Genomic DNA, 10000 nt, shown 5'->3' with positions numbered 1-10000 from the left:
AGGCATTGAACGGCTCTTTTTATGACCAGGTAATGTGTCTTAACCTATTTATTTGTAGGACCCCCTCTGAATACAAAACAATTTGTTTTTATTTTCCCTTTAACTTTCAGAAGCAAAATCCAAGATTGCTGACATTATAGCAAAATAAGGACATTTTAGTGTTTTAACCCATTAAGACATGGCGTTATAAATTTGCTGTTACCAGAATGGCAATGACCAAGTCGTAGTGCATTACTAATACAAAACTTCATAGTATTGTAGTGCTATGGTAGTTAACTTTCAATGACTATTACAGCATGCCACAGGAGGTAAGGCGTGCATTAAGGGGCTACGGTCTATAAAGCCATTCTGCAGTATTGTACGCCTATTGGTAATATTTTGATAGGCACGTTATCAACATTTATCTCATTTATCTGCCAAAATTCAACATGGTGTCCAAAAATCCTTGAACAAGCAAATAACTTAGATCTCATCTATATCTGAACTGACCCCTGATCTCAATAGCATAGCTGCAGGTGGAGCCGTTGTGATTTATGACAGGAGTGGAGCCCTCTGTCCATCCTCACGATGCCTCAGTCTCAGAGGTAGAACATCTGAAGTTTGGGGTGACACACCTTAAATGTTGTGCGCAAAGATTGGCTTGCAATTTGCCAGTTGCAAAAAAAGGCCTGTTGCCTCCAACTAAACTCTAGACTGATCAGGAAGTACAAAACAATCCTATTAATTCATTTCATAGAACTATCCAGAAGAGTGGGCAATAGGACTACCTCATTCCACACATTAATATAGTATAAGAGATAGTATCATTGAGGCAGACATGGGCGCCGCTAGGGGGGGAAAGATGTTACAGATTCTAAGGGCCCAAGCACTGACAGCACTGACAGGGGCCCTTATGGGGGCCCAAAAATCAAATCTTTTGTGGGCCCCAACATTTCTGGAGGCAGACACAATTTACATTCACACTTGTGCCACCAATACTTCATGATGCCAAAGGTCTTACAAAGGTATGATAGTGTGGCCATTACTAGGGTCATGGGTGTACACTGACTGTCATGCCAAAGAGCCTAGTTCTGTGAACAGAGAGCATGGCAAGATCGTTGGAATTGGAGGAATGCAGCATCCGAGGCAGAACATTTGGTTTCATAGCCTTCAGATAAGCTGAAGCCGACCCTGAAGCAACTTTGTAGACCTTGTCTTGACATAGGCAGCCAAACCAGTGCATAGGCCTATGCAATACTACTGTACAGGTAGCACTGCATAACAGGTACTGTACATTAATTGATTCATAGTAATTTTTGTTTGAACTGATCTTATGTGCTTAAATTCACAAGTGAATGGCTTTATAGACCTGAAATCATTATGTTAATATTGATTTTGCTATATGAAATGTTGGCCATCTTGGATTTTGTAATGGATTTAGTTTATATGATGGCTGACTTCAGTCATGTAACAAATATTACCAATAAAAGTCAATAATGGCTGAAATATGCCAATTTTGCCAAATATGATGTTAGCCATCTTGATTTTCACACTAAAAAACAAGCAAAAATTGGAAACAAGTGGTTTTCTATTAAATGTTGTCCTGGAAATAAAAAAAAAGATTAACTGAAGAAATTCAATCCTTAAAACAGCATTAATGGCGAATGTTCTGTACACAATGGCAGCCATCTTGGATTTGCCACTAAATATTAAGGGAAAAATTGGAAACAGGTGGATTTGTATTCGGGGGGGTCCTAGAAGTAAAAAAAATGCTGAATGGAAAAATCTATATGAAATGTTCCTAAACTTACAACTGAACCTGCACTACTGGTCTTCGTCAGGTGTATGTGAGTTTGTGTAACATGAGAGTTCTTTTAAAGACTCTTGAAGGCAACAGCTGACCTCACAGAGTCGGATTTAAATATTGATTTGTGGTCAAAAAGGTAGTAATAGATAAGTAAAAAAAAAAAGTTGCCACAGGCTTCATTGTCTCTCTCAATGCCTGTTGTATCGGTCTTGGCTAAAAATGCCCGGCCTAATGTTTCATCCTAGTCCAGCCCTGCAAGCGCTATACCGGTAGACTACTTGATTACAAGCTACATCTCAACACTGCGCTGCACAGGACAGCGCAGCGTAGCACAGCACAGCGCAGCGCAGCGCAGCGGGTCAAAAGCCGTCCATCACACCTGGAATAATACTGTACTGTGCAAACACATATTACACAAGAGGACGCTGCGGTTGTTAGTCACACACACATACAGTACACGTGCACACTCGCTGATACACACACACACACACACACACACACACACACACACACACACACACACACACACACACACACACACACACACACACACACACACACACACACAGAGAGAGAGAACACACACACACACACTGTACATGGGTACAGAGCTACAGAAAGATGCACATACACCTTATACGCACGCACGCACGCATACACAGTGCATTCCTGTAGAACTATAGTCAGTGCCCCCCCACGCAAAAGCGCACACACCCACAGACACTTCATCACAGCAGCAGTCACTCCCTCTATTTCTGAGCATTACACAAGCCACTAAGCAGCACATTAATAGCGCTCGCACGCGCACACGCGCACACACACACACACACACGCGCACACACACACACACACACACACACACACACACACACACACACACACACACACACACACACAGACAGACAGACAGACAGACACAGACACACACACACACACACACACACACCACTAATAGGCATTGAGAGGAGCCAAGAGGCCACTTCAGCCTGACCTGAACTCGAGATACACACACACACGCAGACACACACACGCACACACGCACGCACGCACAAACGCGCAGACACACACACGCACACACACACACACACACACACACACACACACACACACAGACAGACACACACAGACACACACACACACACACACACACACGCACACACGCACACACACACACACACACACACACACACACACACACACACACACACACACACACACACACACACACACACACACAGTCTGCGGAGAGGAGCCTCCACTTGGATCTTATTCAAGAGCTTAATGGGCTGCCAAAAGAGGTGTTCTCCCTATAGATCACCCATCCATCGCTGCCTGGCCTGCCTGCCTACTTGTCCATCCCTCACTCTATGGCAGGCCGTCGCGCCCATTTGGTGCCCGCCGTGGCGGATGATTGCTGATTTTCATACCTCATGGACCGGCGACCACCTCCTTGTGGTAGGTATTGGGAAGTAAGATGCCCGCTACAACAACCATGGCTTGGAAATATACCTGCAGGTCAACAATAAACATGGTGGTTTGGAAATATACATTTCAGCATGCAACAGTAAGGTCAAGTGGTCAATCGAGAAATAGCAATATAAAGTAATAGACTGTATATAATAGAGTAGAGTACTTTTGGTTTGTTTGTACATGAATTGACAAATACACAAATACCTGATAGACATCATTACACATCACACTAAACATATAGCACACACTTTAGTACAGTCAGACTTCCAGCAGTTCTCACGCACGCACGCGCCCGCGCACGCACGCACGCACGAACGCACACACGCACGCACGCACGCACGCGCCCGCGCACGCACGCACGCACGAACGCACACACAGGACAAAAAGTGTTGCATAACCAACATAGTACGTTAAACTTCGACTTTTTTCGCACACCTCAGCTGGCAAGTGCGTCTGAGATGGCCCAAGGGTCACTCAGCAAACAACTTGAAGAAACTCCCGCATACTGACCATTTCGCTGTTTTTCTTTAATAAACAATGTTTCGTTTATTACACATTGATTGCCTGATGAAGGTCTAGTACTGAAACGTTGTTTATTAGTTAAGTTATAACCAACATAGTACAAATGGTCAAGCAAAGCCCCCTATATCCAAGTCCAGAGGAAGAGCAAGGGTCAAGCATCCATACTGTACAGTAGCACAGAGAGAGGTGGTTACACTATATGGGGACACCCTCACATACGCACAGACAGAGGTGTCAAAAGTAAGAGTAAAAGTAGAAAAAGAAACAAAGTTTCCTTCCAACATGGCTAAGATATCGGAGTAAAGAGTAGACCTGTGTATTTGTCATGCAAGCAGCTGACTCTGTGCTGGTTGGATCATGTTTGTGGTGGGTTCTTGTGATGTTTTTAGTGTTTTTCAGTAAACACAGTCTATCAAGTTCATTAGGTACAGTGGCGTAGCTGGTGTAACGTCTACGTAATATCATGCGCTAGTATTGTAATTATACCACAAATTCACTTTTACTTTTGACACCTCTGCACGCGCACGTGCATGGTGTTCAAACTACTTGAAGCTGCTACCCATCTGATGTTGAATATTTCCACAATGCAGCGATTGCAAACGGCTCAGCTATTGCCTGTCATCTGAACCAGGCACGTGCGCTCCAATACGGCAGGGGAGGAAGTGCCTCACCAACCCTTCATGAGAATGATGAGATGCAGTAAATATGAATAATAGTAACAATAATAACTATTGTTTTCGAGCATCCGCACCATAACTACCATTTGTGCAGTAGTTAAACAGTTTCAATCATTTTCAATCATTTTCGTGGCCAAAATCGTAATATTTGCCCATTTCATGTCAAATTGCTCCCAATACGCTGAATTTGGGGCAACTCCTAGTTTGCCTCACGCCGGATTGCGCAATCCCTCGTTAACAAGTTTGTGCGCATGCGCCATTTTGCTCGTTCTGTGTATGCAACCTGGTAGTATTGTATTAAACGTTTTTATACACTTAATAGAAATATGTATGGTGTGCCCTCATTTTCCTTATAATGTTTTACTATTTTCTACGTGTGATTATCATTTATTTACTCTGAAGGCTTTGGCATAACGCCCACTGACAGATACAGTGGTGAGGCAAGCAGCAGTCTGGCCGCAATCTCATTCTGGCATTGAGAGTCTTGCTGGCAGTTACGTCATAGCGAATCTGAAGTTCAGTCGGTCGTGTCATTAGTGTTGGTTACTTGTTCACTTTGACTGCTACCATGGAAGTGGATTTCATAACGAAACTAAGAGCTTCAAGTAACAGGAATTAACAGGACAGAATAAGGTAGGAAATCCGTTTTCCCCCTGATGTGCTCGCCGAAGCACTAAGTTTACTATTTGGTGGCAATGTTGTTATCGATGTTGTCTACTTGTCTTCCGTCTAACTAGCTCTCACTTTAAGGCAAAGCACCTGTGCTATCCTGTCACCAAGCTAACACCACTTTCAAAAATGCACACCTTTCCTGAATTCATGGTGGGCTGCCCGGGTGGTTTAGTTACCATATGTAATGTGATGTGTGTAGATTCGCTTGTGTTTGTTGGGCATCTGCGTGTGACTGGAGTGAACAGTGTACAGTGCGAGGCAGCGAGAACAGTGTCTGGCTGCGCAAGCTACTTGTAGAACCTAGTAGTAAGCTAACATTTAGCTCCACTAGACAAGCTACATCCAATAGAAATATTAAACTAGCTCCATCTGTAAAATGTAGCGAACTACATCATTACTTCAACTACAAATTCAAAATCACAGCATATTTGTATTATTTGGGCTGCAAAACTGACATCTGATATGTCTGTTGGATATGATAGACCCATATGATATTTTTGGCCATGGTCAATCAGCTGGCTTCTTTGCTCTCCTGTCTCCCCCCGGTGTGTGCGCATTTTGCCTCGTCATTAGTTTTGCGAGTTTGATTGCGAGTTTTGATACCGGTCTGATGGAGGTACAGTGACATAGCACATGAAAATGTCAATAGAAACAAAGGTGTGGACATTCGGTGTATGATTTGATTGCTCGAGACATTTTTGGGAGATAATAGTCCATGGTCTGGCAACTAGCCGTCTTCCTCCCCTGCCTTCAGTGTGTGTGTGTTCGTGTGTGTGCCTGTCGCGTTTGAGAGTTCCATTGGCGCACGGCACGAGCATTTGGCAAGCCGTTTTAAAATATAATAGCCAGAATGGATATGTGTTGCAGTTGCACATGGAAATGTTCGATTCTCCGATGACTTTTTATTTTATTTTATTTTTTTTAGCTTCCCCAACAGTCTTGCTGTAGTGCCGCCTATGTGTAGGCCTACCTTATGTTAAGAAAGCTATGACATATGAAACTTATCGGTAGGCCTATTTGGCAAATATTTACTAAACTTAATACTGAAGCTGTATATTTGAAAATCTGATATTGGAAAAGTCATTGCCTCACCAGCCATAAACTTGACCGCACGTCACTGATCTGAACCATCTTTCTTGCTACTTCTCGGATTTTTTTTTGTAATAAAGGCAAAACGCCAAAGACTGCCATGTTTTCTGTACGGCTAGAGTTTGAACAAGCCGTACCTTGCTAGCTGTTGTTGCTATCATACTTTAAGCAGGAAGGCTTCCTGAATTGTAACAATTTTTCATGTTGGCAGCTGTGATTGGCTTAAGTATTCCCGCCATCGCGAAAAGCTCTGCTTTTGCTCTCCATTGACAGTCTCTATGTGATAGATAATACGCATGCGCCAACTTCTACATTGACAGCGCTGAGGGCAAGATAGGCAGAGTCAAAGCGTGCCTACCCTGGCTCTACCTGGCATTCGAAAGCTGAGCCTTCACCTACCAGCGAAGGCTGCGCGACGCGTTCCCATGGCAACCTGTCCAAGCCTGAGCGCTTTGCTTCGTGCGATAACTTGGGGTTTTGATCGGTCTCCGGTTACTGTAGCCTACTTTTAACAGCTAATTTATACATTAATGTTTTTGTTATGCATGTGAACTCTCAACTATCAACTAACAACTAACATGTGTTAGTTTTTTATTTTTAAGAAATTTATCCTAGGGTAGGCAGTGCCTACCCTGCCCACCCTGAGCGTACGTCTCTGGTGCATGCATATATCCCCCTGAGAAAACATCACAAGTATGGAGGCCCATAATGCACACTGCACACCATTCCACCAGTAGAATGCTGTAATAGTCTTTCAAACCATCATAGTACTATCATAGTACTACATAGTACTACATAGTACTACAACTATAGTACTACACAGTACACTACTATGACATTACACATGACTTTGTCATTAGCATTCTGGTAATAGCAAATTCATAACAGGGGCCAAGTCTTGATGGGCTATAAACAATCCCTAAGTTTGTCACTGTAAACATGGTATAAAATAATTGTCATAGTGAATTTGTTACAGCGCAGTGGGCTGCCAGAAGAGATGTTCTCTCTAGTGGTCAGGCCTTCGCTGCCTGCCTGTCCATCCGTCACGTTATGCAGGGGCGGTTCTAGTGGCGGACTGACTGGGGCGACAAGCAAGAGAGGGCGGCACCATCACGAAACCCGCCCTCATCATGAAACCCCGCCCCCAAATGACATGCGAAAATCGTTATTAACATCTTTAAAAAGTTCATGTAGAGAGAAGAGTTCATCCAGGCACTCCAAAATAAGGTGTCCAAACGGGAAGTTACATTAAAAAGCCTTTAATGGTACTGAAGACCTGGTGAGGTTGAAACATGTCGGCTTTTTAATGTAACCCCAGCCCAGTATTAAAGGCTTTTTAAAGTAACTTCCCGTTTGGACACCTTATTTTGGAGTGCCTGGATGAACTCTTCTCTCTACATGAACTGATCCCCGATATCCAAGAGCACCCAACAAACTCCAATGAACACACTGAAGACTGCTTGAGCTTCCAGCCACCTGTGTGCTTTTCATCTTTAAAAAGTTCTTGAAACATTTTAAAAATTGTTGAAACATTTTATTTCTACACTATTACCACACTGTTGGAATAATAACATTAGTATTAGTGGGTTTTGTTCTAGCGTTTTTTGGCAGATCTTTTTGGCGGGCCGGGGGGAAGCGCCACAAAATGGGTCATGGTATCAGAGGTGGCGTCGCCCGAGGCAAAACTCATTGTTACGGTGCATTCACACCAACGGCGCGGACGTCCACAGTACATCCACTTCACGTGTCCGTTATCAGTCCGAAACGGTTAGAATACATGAAAACAGATCATGCCTTGCACACAGGAGCACGGTGTAAGCGCGGCGCATGTCCGTCCCGACCGGACATGTCCGCGTTGCTCCTTGAAAATAGAACTCGAGTCTATTTTCCTGTGCGGACATCCGCATTCAATGCGCGGCTCCCATTGAAAATGAATGGCTGCTGCCCGCGGATAGAACGTGGACGTTGACTGTGCAGTGTGAAAGGCAGCCCGTGAACCTCTCGGACGCGCACTGCTCACGGAGACGTTAAGGAAACGTGCCGTCTGTGTATGTATGTACCGTTAGACCCCCTCTGACTCATGGCATCCTGGCCGTTTACGCCCACAACAATAGAGCAAAACTGAGTCCACAGTGTACCATTTGTGCCCACCACAGTAGATGATTTCTGATTTTCACACCTCATTGTCCGTCCCCTTGCCACACACACATAGGGAAGTCAGATGGCTGCCATGGCATACAGAGGTCAAAGGGGTCGAACAACGAACATTACAGTAAATTTCATCATGCAACAATAAATATGGTTTAAAAATATAGCCTACATTTCAACAAGCAGTAACTATATACGTATATACTGTATATAGAGAAAGGAATAAGTTGCGTCTGTGGGGTAATCACATGAAAAGCTTCAAGTGCTCATCGGTGTCCAAGAGAGATGAAGTGAGATCAAGAGAGACGGTCCGAGGCACTCTGAAGCACGGTTAAAAGTCCTTAATTCTCTCATGGACATCAAGCCGACGTGTTTCAGTCGTGTGCGACCTTCTTCAGGCCTAATTGAGATAATTGAGTAAGATGGCTGTCATGACTTACAGAGGTCAAGGAGGTCGAGTGAAAAATAAACAGTAGCTCAACATTTCAACATGCAACAATGAACATGGTTTGAAAACATGCTGTACATTTCAACCATAACTATGGTTTGAAGTGGCATCAGAAATGTGAATTTGTTACAAGTTAAAAAAAATGCATCGTACAGGGTGAAACAGAAATATCCAGCTGATTCACATGTTTGTCTACTGCTGTAACCAAAAAAGGTATCAGAACTGCACCGTTGTTCATTAAATGTATTCTTCTGGGCGACAATGCACTGAGACAATGTGTCATTGCTGTTGCATGTTTTTTCTCTGACATTGTCACTGTGTTTTGTGTTGTTGTGCAGGTAACTGGGCATGTGATGATTTTGCTGCGGTTTGGTCCAGGTAAGATGCTGTGTTAAAAAGAGCAAAGCAGCCAGCAGCCAGCAGCCCCATCAGACCAGCCTTTGTCACAGCGGCACAAAATTACCCCCCTCTCTCTCCCTCTCTGTCACGCTCGTCTGCGAGGAGACGAGACCTACTTATTTATCTCCATAGCAACACGCCGTTTCCAGCAAAAGAGAAAGTGTTAGAGCGGAGAAACGGAGAAAAAAAGCACAGATAGGTGGAGAGGCGAGAATGAGAGAAAGAGAGGGTGATGGGAGGAGGACGGGAGGGAAGAGGAAGAGGAGAGAAAGGGAGGGAGAGAGAACGGACCGCAGCAGAGAAGATGCTCCTTTTTCAGGTACACGGAAGCATTTGCTGCCTTAGTGTCTTTGATTTTTCCTCTCGTTCGACTTTTTCTGGATCCGAGTCATTTTTTCAAAGATCTATTTTTCTCCGTCACTCTGTGATGGACGTTTAGTCATTTCTCCATTAATGGGGGGATGTTTGTCATAATGAAATTCAATTTTGAATAGAAATCCAATCAAACAAATGACCCTTCTCAAATCATTACGCCATCAACGCTGAGGGAATGCCTGCCATCACGATGCATGTGTGTGTGTGTGTGTGTGTGTGTGTGTGTGTGTGTGTGTGTGTGCGTGTGGATGACATTTAACAGTCTTCCCGTAAATGACCTTTAGATTAGAGGACACTTCATTTCACAACACAGATATCCTTTCGTCCTCTCACTTACATTATTGCTCCATTCTGCATCCCTCCATCCCTCTCTCTTTCATTATCATTTCATTCATCCCTTCATCCCACTCTCTC

The sequence above is a fragment of the Engraulis encrasicolus genome, chromosome 12, assembly GCF_034702125.1.
Source record: "Engraulis encrasicolus isolate BLACKSEA-1 chromosome 12, IST_EnEncr_1.0, whole genome shotgun sequence".
Taxonomy (NCBI): Eukaryota; Metazoa; Chordata; class Actinopteri; order Clupeiformes; family Engraulidae; genus Engraulis; species Engraulis encrasicolus.
Note: the sequence above shows the minus strand (reverse complement) of the source record.